This window comes from Salmo trutta, chromosome 38 (genome assembly GCF_901001165.1).
Source record: "Salmo trutta chromosome 38, fSalTru1.1, whole genome shotgun sequence".
Classification (NCBI taxonomy): Eukaryota; Metazoa; Chordata; class Actinopteri; order Salmoniformes; family Salmonidae; genus Salmo; species Salmo trutta.
The window spans coordinates 31,991,002-31,998,692 of record NC_042994.1 but is presented as its reverse complement, the minus strand read 5'-3'; the positions used below and the strand labels follow the sequence as shown (position 1 = coordinate 31,998,692).

Genomic DNA, 7,691 nt, shown 5'->3' with positions numbered 1-7,691 from the left:
TGCACCCTGATTGGTCCTCAACTAGCCTGCCCCAGAGCAAGTTAGAGATGAAGGATTTCTTGCCATAAAAATGTACATGGCTAAGAGGTAAGAGACCTTCAACATTTATCCTGAGTTGAATTCAGTGAGTTGAATTCAGAACTGACCAAAGTCAGCTCCCTAACTCCTCTATCCCACTACATAGTATACCCCTCAGAGTTAAACAGGCTGTTGGGTTCTGATGGGAAATTAAAGTTGAGCAGGTGTTCATAATGTTTTGTACACTCAGTATATTTTGGGTTCAGATGGGGTATGACCATTGAACTAAGGTCGTTGGGCATTTAGGAGATATATTCTTCAAGAATCAATGGCTACAACTCTCTCTTATGTGTCATCAGTTTCTTGGACTTCTCCTCTGCTTTTAAACTGTTAAGATGTGAAGTTGTGGACTGGTTGCGAGTGACATTTTGGGTGTACAAAGCGCTCAGTGAATTTCATAAGTTCCCGTACCTTATTATGGCAGAAAGCCCCATCTGTCAGCTCTCTGTTTCCACCCTCTAAGTGGAGCTGACTTGAACTGGCAGGTTTCACACCCCACATTTACATAGGGAGTAACGTGTCACATTTTCTGGCCTATCCAGAAAAATGATAAATGTTCTCTTCCTCTGAGAGAGTGAGGCCAGCTTGGGAGACAGCTCCCAGTGTGGAAAGATGTTTACCCGCTGACTAAACTAAATTAATTTAATTTAGATGTAAATGGACAATAAAGTATGAATCATTTAAAAGTTAAAAAAATATATATACCAATCGCAGATTGCCCCTTTAACAATTCCTACAGTACTGAACAATATATCAGAGTGCAGAACTTCAGTAGAATGCCCCTTTAAAAGCACACATTAGCCTAGTTCAATAACTGCAGAGTTTTTTTCAGACAGTACTCACTGGTGTTAATCAGATCTTCTGTCTCCTCCTCTTTCACTCCCAGAACGTCTTCTACCTTCTCTTTTATTGAGATAGACTCCTCTTCCTCCCAAAAAGGTTCCTCTTTCACTCTAACAGCTGCCTCTTCCTCCTTTTTTATTCTGAAAGCTTCTACCTCCTCTTCCACTCCTAAAGTTTCATTCTCTTCTTTCACTATAACAGCCTCCTCTTCCTCCTTTTTCATTCTGAAAGCTTCTACCTCTTTTTCCACTGTGACAGCCGTTACTCCCTCCACTCCAAAATGCTCCTCCTCTTCTTTCAATGTGATAGCCTCCCCTTCCTCCTTTTTAATTCTGAAAGCTTCTTCCTCTCCTTTCACTGTAATATCATCCTCTTTTACGACAATGTTCAGCCCCAGAGCATCTTTCTGTTTCCAGCAGACCTCCTCTTCTTTAGCTGGGGAGAAGTAGCTGAGTGAGCTCATGGTCGGGGATATTAGTTAGCTAGCTAGCTAGCATTAGCTGGTTAGCATAAGCGACTAGCCTAGAGCCGGGCTCAGTATCAATCTTAACAGGGTTAACACATTTAACATGCAAATTATGTTAAAATTAAGCAGTTGATACGTTAACATGATTGTGTTTAAAACACCGAGACAAATATACACAAGAATGGTCTAAAGAGCTTCAAAATGTCGGTTTCATGTTGCCTAGCAAGCTATCGAGGTGGATGAATAAGCAGCCGTGTTGCCCTTCTTAGCATCCCGTCCACTAGATTATACGTCACGTAAGAATTGCTCACTTCGCCATCTGCTGTCTGAATTGGGTGACGCAAAGAGGATTCTGTCAAACAATGTCATAACAAATCATTTCAATGTAAGGTTTTTCCACACTTCTTATATATACACACACCATCACCCTCTGCGGAATTGATAAAAACCGGAAACATCCGATTTTGATGGATATCATTATCTTCAATCATATTTAAGCTATATAAGTTCATCGGTAGCGTGGCCGAGCGGTCTAAGGCGCTGGATTAAGGCTCCAGTCTCTTCGGAGGCGCGGGTTCGAATCCCGCCGCTGCCAGTTATTTTGGCTCTTGCTGTATCACAAACGGCCGTGATCGGAAGTCTCATACTTGGCCCATGTTTTCGGCCATTGTAAATAAGAATTGTTCTTAACTGACTTGCCTAGTTAAATACGGGGCTAAAAAATATATATATCTATCATCAGAACCGACACCCATATTGTCCTCATTCTATCACAGCTGTTGCTTCACCAACCCTTTCTCCATCAGAGCTGTTGCTTCACCAACCCTTTTCTCCATCAGAACTGTTGCTTCACCAACCCTTTCTCCATCAGAGCTGTTGCTTCACCAACCCTTTTCTCCATTTCGTCCGCACTACTCGCCTCCATTTCCTAAACTATGGATCCTCGTCATAGATTTATGTCTCGAAGGGGAATGTTGATCCAACACCTGCAGCTAATTCAAACCAGCTCACTGGGTACAGACGTCATTTCAACGTCGAGTTTTGATTTACATTTTGTTAAATTGTCAACTAATGTGAAATCAACATGAAATCAAGAAAACATTTCACCGTGTAATTGGATTTAAGTTGGGTGAAAATGCCTTATGTTAATGGTTTTTGCAAATCCAATCAGTTTTCCACGTTGATCTAACGTCTTCACATTTATTTGTATTCAAGTTTTTGTTGTTGAAATGACAAGAACCCATTTGTCAGCTGTGGAAGGCTTAAATACGCGTGACTGTTGCAAATGGACATCCTCGGAAAGTCGAATCCAAAGTCTTCAGCAATGCGTGGGCGAGTCAGTGCCATATTTTCATTTTTGCCGATATCAAGAAGTTATCCTGAAAAATCTAGGCTATGCGGCAAATAACGTAAAACATGTCGTCTTCCCTGACAAAAAAGATTGCAGTTTTGAAAGTGCAGTAAAAGTGCAGTAACTGCAGTCGACTGTGGTATTTTGGACGCAGTAATTACAGAATAGCTGCAGTGTACTACAATATTTATTTGATTGTACTAAATAAATGCGTTCTTTGGTTTCCATGACAATTAACTGTTTTCCTTCACTCATATTGATAAAGACAATTTTATTAAAAGGCATCTGTGCTGCATGTGTGAAGTGGCATCCTGTCATTTGCCCACAACATGTTTAGTTTGTATTTGCAAAACAATGATTTGTATGTTAGTATTTTTTCAATAAAACATATCTGATAAATAAAAAAAATGTGTCTGTCATCTGCCTAGTCACTTTTACCCCTACTGACATGTACATATTACCTCTTCTACCTCGTACCCTTGCACATTGACTCGGTACGGGTACTTCTTGTATATAACCTCCTTATTGTTATTTTGTGTTACTATTTCCTTGTTTTCTTTTTACCTCCTCATTGTTGGGAAAGGGCTCATAAGTAAGCATTTCAGGGTAAAGTACCTGTTGCATTCACTGTATGTGCGAAATATAATTTGATTGGATTTAAAATACAGTGCACATGTGGAAAATATTAATGTGAGCCAGTTTGCCACAGCAGGAAAATAATCCTAAAACAAAAGGAAATGTGAATTATTATGCTGATTATAATTAATGACATTTTTTTGTAGGGATTGATGCATTTTACGTTAGGGCAAATTAAGTCTAAAATGTTTAAGTGGAAATTACAAACTTTGGAAGCCTTTTTAAACTGTGAATAAACTACAAGTTTGAATTTACTGCTGCACAGGAAGAGTGATAAAACTAAGATCTACGCAATCTTTGCTAGAGGAAAAACTTTTTACACACTGGGAGCATTGGAAAGGTTTATCGCCTGTGTGTGTCCTCTCATGTCGTTTCAGGTCACCTAACTGGTTAAACCCTTTCCACAGTGGAAGCAGTGGCGTCCTCTTGCTGGTTTGGACGTCTCTGGTTCCTCTGAGTCTGGTCTTTCTCCTGCCAAAGACAGAGTGTTTATTTAAATAGAGATCTGAATGAAACCTCCACAACTCTCTTGCTAGGAGGTAGAATCTAAATCAGATCCCTCAAAGTGAGGCCAGTTTACAAAAATGACTAATTTAAAAAGAACCTTGGTGTAATTTGAAAAACAAAAGATGTAGAGTTCCAACTAGAATCTTGCTCTCATGGAATCTCATGTTACAGGCTGAGCAGAGCTCTATAATAATAGATAATGTCATGTTACAGGCTGAGCAGAGCTCTATAATAATAGATAATGTCATGTCTTTAGGCTGAGCAGAGCTCTATAATAATAGATAATGTCATGTTACAGGCTGAGCAGAGCTCTATAATAATAGATAATGTCATGTTACAGGCTGAGCAGAGCTCTATAATAATAGATAATGTCATGTTACAGGCTGAGCAGAGCTCTATAATAATAGATAATGTCATGTTACAGGCTGAGCAGAGCTCTATAATAATAGATAATGTCATGTTACAGGCTGAACAGAGCTCTATAATAATAGATAATGTCATGTTACAGGCTGAGCAGAGCTCTATAATAATAGATAATGTCATATTACAGGCTGAGCAGAGCTCTATAATAATAGATAATGTCATGTTACAGGCTGAGCAGAGCTCTATAATAATAGATAATGTCATGTTTTTAGACTGAGCAGAGCTCTATAATAATAGATAATGTCATGTTACAGGCTGAGCAGAGCTCTATAATAATAGATAATGTCATGTTACAGGCTGAGCAGAGCTCTATAATAATAGATAATGTCATGTTTTTAGACTGAGCAGAGCTCTATAATAATAGATAATGTCATGTTACAGGCTGAGCAGAGCTCTATAATAATAGATAATGTCATGTTACAGGCTGAGCAGAGCTCTATAATAATAGATAATGTCATGTTTATAGGCTGAGCAGAGCTCTATAATAATAGATAATGTCATGTTTATAGGCTGAGCAGAGCTCTATAATAATAGATAATGTCATGTTTTTAGGCTGAACAGAGCTCTATATTAATAGATAATGTCATGTTACAGGCTGAGCAGAGCTCTATAATAATAGATAATGTCATGTTTTTAGGCTGAGCAGAGCTCTATAATAATAGATAATGTCATGTTTTTAGGCTGAGCAGAGCTCTATAATAATAGATAATGTCATGTTTTTAGGCTGAACAGAGCTCTATAATAATAGATAATGTCATGTTTTAAGGCTGAACAGAGTTCTGTAGTAATAGATAATGTCATGTCTTTAGGCTGAACAGAGCTCTATAATAATAATGTCATGTTACAGGCTGAGCAGAGCTCTATAATAATAGATAATGTCATGTTTTTAGGCTGAGCAGAGCTCTATAATAATAGATAATGTCATGTTTTTTGGCTGAGCAGAGCACTACAATAATAGATATTGAGGACTGCAGTATTTCAATCAATGTCATAGGCTGCATTTGATCCATTGGTAATAATGTTTTGTTGGTGGCCCACTCTTTGATGGTAAACATCTTACACTGTGGCTTTAAAGGGATACTGCGAGATTCTGGTACCTCGTGTTAGCACATTTACTCACCTGTGTGGAAGCACCTGCTTTCAATATATACTGAACACAAATATAAACGCAACATGTAACAATTTCAAATATTTTACAGATTTACAGTTCATAGAAGGAAATCAGTCAATTGAAATAAATGTATTAGGCCCTAATCCATGGATTTCACATGACTGGTCAGGGGCGCAGCCATGGGTGGGCCTGGGAGGGCATAGGCCCACCCACTGGGGAGCCAGGCCCAGCCAATCAGAATGGGTTTTTCCCCACAAAAGGGCTTTCCTGCAGGAGTAGCCAGATGTGGAGGTCCTTCCTGGCCATAAGCAAACAAGAAAATGCTCATCCAGAAGCGGCGCTCCAAGTGGCCAGTGACTTTAATGCAGGCAAACTTAAATCTGTTTTACCTCATTTCTACCAGCATGTCACATGTGCAACCAGAGGAAAAATAACTCTGGACCACCTATACTCCACACACAGAGACGCATACAAAGCTCTCCCTCACCCTCCATTTGGCAAATCCTGACCATAATTCTATTCTCCTGATTCCTGCTTACAAGCAAAAACTAAAGCAGGAAGTACAAGTGGAAGTGGTCAGATGACGCGGATGCTATGCTACAGGACTGTTTTGCTGGCAGAGACTGGAATAAGTTCCGGGATTCATTCAATGGCACTGAGGAGTATACCACCTCAGTCACCGGCTTCATCAATAAGTGCATCGATGAAGTAATCCCCACAGTGACCTGGCGTACATATCCCAACCAGAAGCCATGGATTACAGACAACATCTGCACCGAGCTAAAGGCTAGAGCTGTCGCTTTCAAGGCGCAGGAAACTAATCCGAACGCTTATAAGAAATCCTGCTATTCCCTCAGACGAACCATCAAACAGGCAAAGCGTCAATACAGGATTAAGACTGAATCCTACTAAACCGGCTCTGACACTCGTCGGATGTGGCAGGGCTTGCAAGCTGCTTCCCAGTGATGCGAGCCTACCAGATGAGCTAAACGTCTTTTAAGCTCACTTCAAAGCATGCATGAGAGCACCAGCTGTTCCGGACGACTGTGTGATCACGCTCTCCTTAGCCGATGTGAGCAAGACCTTTAAACAGGTCAACATTCACATGGCCGCGAGGCCAGACAGATTACCAGGTCGTGTACTCTGCGCATGCGCGGACCACCTGGCAAGGGTTTTACTGAAATGTTCAACATCTCCCTGACTGAGTCTGTAATGCCTACATGTTTCACGCAGACCACCATAGTCCCTGTGCCCATGAAGGCGAAGGTAACCTGCCTAAATGACTACCGCTCCGTAGCACTCACGTCTGTAGCCATGCTGATCCTCAACACGGGGGCCCCTCTAAAACAGAAAATTAACTAAATTCAATTGATATCAATCAACATAAGAATATGTTGAAGGCTAGCTCTATTGGGTGCAGATGACTGAACGGCAAATTGTTGTGTCTGTGTCTGCAGGTATACAGACGAGGAGGCATACAAAGGTATGTCAATTGGTATTGGTATGTTATGCAGATCACATTTATCATCTTCCACCCTAACCTCTTCATTGAATATCCCATAGGCCTCTACATTATGGACAAGGTACAGTACAAGTCAAATGTTTGGACACACCTACTCATTCAATAATTGTTACTATTCTCTACATTGTAGAATAGTGAAGACATCAAAACTGAAAAAACACATATGGAATTATGTAGTAACCAAAACTGTTAAACAAATCAAAATAGATTTTAGATTTTAGATTCTTCAAAATTACCCACCCTTTGCCTTGACGACAGCTTTGCACACTCTTCGCATTCTCAAATCAAATTTTATTGGTCACATACCCATGGTTAGCAGATGTTATTGCGAGTGTAGCGAAATGCTTGTAGTGTAGCGAAATGCTTGTGACATGAGCCTTCTCTCAATCAGCTTCATGATGTAGTCACCTGGAATGCATTTCAAATAACAGGTGTGCCTTGTTAAAAGATACTTTGTGGAATTTATTTTCTTCTTAATGGATTTGAGCCAATCAGCTAACACACCTGACTCCAATAATCAACTAATCATGATCTTCAGTTTAAAATGAAATGAGTTTTAATCAGGTGTGTTTGCTGGGGATGGGGGAAAAGTGTGACACCAATCAGGCCCTCGAGGATTGGAATTGCCCAAGCCTGTAATCTAGCAGAACAACCAAACTCTACAGTAGGACACATCAGACCTTTGATCTAGAACAACCAAGCCCTAAAGTAGGATACATCAGACCTTTGATCTAGTAGAACTACCAAGCCCTAA

General features: G+C 40.1%; 1 non-coding gene across 1 annotated transcript; it reads left to right on the top strand.

Moving 5' to 3' along the window:
- The first annotated feature begins 1,900 nt into the window (after positions 1-1,900).
- Positions 1,901-1,982, top strand: trnal-aag (transfer RNA leucine (anticodon AAG)). Its single transcript has one exon. It is a non-coding gene; the product is annotated as a tRNA-Leu (tRNA).
- The last annotated feature ends 5,709 nt before the right edge of the window (positions 1,983-7,691 follow it).